Source organism: Falco rusticolus, chromosome 3 (assembly GCF_015220075.1).
Source record: "Falco rusticolus isolate bFalRus1 chromosome 3, bFalRus1.pri, whole genome shotgun sequence".
Lineage (NCBI taxonomy): Eukaryota > Metazoa > Chordata > Aves > Falconiformes > Falconidae > Falco > Falco rusticolus.
Genome location: NC_051189.1, coordinates 121,211,402 through 121,212,382, shown reverse-complemented (window position 1 = coordinate 121,212,382; position 981 = coordinate 121,211,402).

The following is a 981-nucleotide window of genomic DNA, read 5'->3' as shown; positions in this document are numbered from 1 at the left end:
GTTTATCTCTCCACTTAATTAAGAAAGAGACTGGGCTGGTCCTTGATGCAGGAAGCTGGGCTCTTCACATGCTTCTGCAAGGTTGTCTGCTTGAACATTGGGTTGTCTCTTGCTCTTTGATCAATTAAATAATTGCCAGATTTAAGGCCAGAAAAATTCTTTTCTGCTTGAACAATTTGAGGGGTTTGCACTCTTATGAGTGATTTTAACCATGTTTAAAAGTACTAGAGGCATTAAGAAGTTATTCTGGTATACCCTTCCAGACTTTTTGTCTGTTGTTGAGTATCCTGGTCCCCAGCACGAGGGAGATGAAGCATAGAGAAAGGGAATCATCACCCCTATTCAATGATGAGAAAACAAACTCAAAAGTGTACAAACAACATCATTATCTTCATCCCCATATACATAAATACATATCCAATGAAAAAAGCATGAAGCAGCACTGACATTTCTTATTTATACTTTGGCAGATCTTCCCTTGAAGCTGGTTGTTGTGTTCTGTTCCAGAGCAGAAAAAGACCCCAGCCTGTGGTCCACACTGTAGATGATGCTGGAATCATCATTACTGAGCAAATTACACTTCCATACCAAGTTGTTTTAAAAAGCAGGCAACAATCCAAAAAAGTAAGCAGCTGTTAAATTCCAGATCCCTTTCATCTGTCATCAGAAATACTATTCACTAACATCTACAGAGACTGACCTGTGCAATCAGAGGCAGCAGCGTGCGTGCCACGGAAAGCAGGATATTTATTGCTGGTGATAATGTATGAGAGGAAGGAAAAGGCAATTTCGTCTGAAAATCTAGGTAGATTGACTGTTAGAAATACCATCTTTTCCTTTGCGAGCAGTACACACATAAGATAATGTCAGCCTAAGGCCAAAGTACCATTTTTGCTAACTAATTTTTTAGAAAGTAAACTATTCCTTCATTGTGATATACTTCAGACAGCAAGTACAACATCATTCCGAAACCAGACAGCA